The sequence below is a fragment of the Orycteropus afer genome, unplaced genomic scaffold (genome assembly GCF_000298275.1).
Source record: "Orycteropus afer afer isolate SDZICR_OR568_19922 unplaced genomic scaffold, OryAfe1.0 scaffold00003, whole genome shotgun sequence".
In the NCBI taxonomy this organism is placed as follows: Eukaryota; Metazoa; Chordata; class Mammalia; order Tubulidentata; family Orycteropodidae; genus Orycteropus; species Orycteropus afer.
Window position 1 is genome coordinate 4,539,865 of NW_006921590.1, and position 530 is coordinate 4,540,394.

Consider the following 530-nt stretch of genomic DNA (forward strand, 5'->3'; position numbering starts at 1 on the left):
TCAATCAGATGGATTGACAAAGTGGCTGCAACAATGGGTTCACACATAGCAATGATTGCAAGGATGCCACAGGACCAGGGAGTGATTCACTCTGTTGTGTATAGGGTCACTGGGAGTTGGAACTGAATGATGGCACCTAACAGCAATATGTTAATGAGGCATGATTAAAGTGGGTAGTATCTTGAGTCACAGTCCAAGAGACCATGAGTAAGGAGCCACTCTTTCTCAAGTCACCACTTTTACTCAAGTCACACTCTTACTTGAGTCATACCTTTTATCTTACAAGAGATAAAAGGAGAAAGAAGCAAGCAGAGAGGAGGGACCTGACTACCACCAAAAAAGAAGAGCTGGGAAGTAAGCATGGCCTTTGGACCCAGAGTCTCTGTGCTGAGAACCTCCTAGACCTAGGGGAAGATTGATGCCAAGACACATAGAGATTCCAAATAATGACAAGTCCACAGATCATGAATGTAGACAAGGACCTTGCTCTAGAGCTGACAGAAAGAAAGTATCTGGCTAGAGCTGATGCC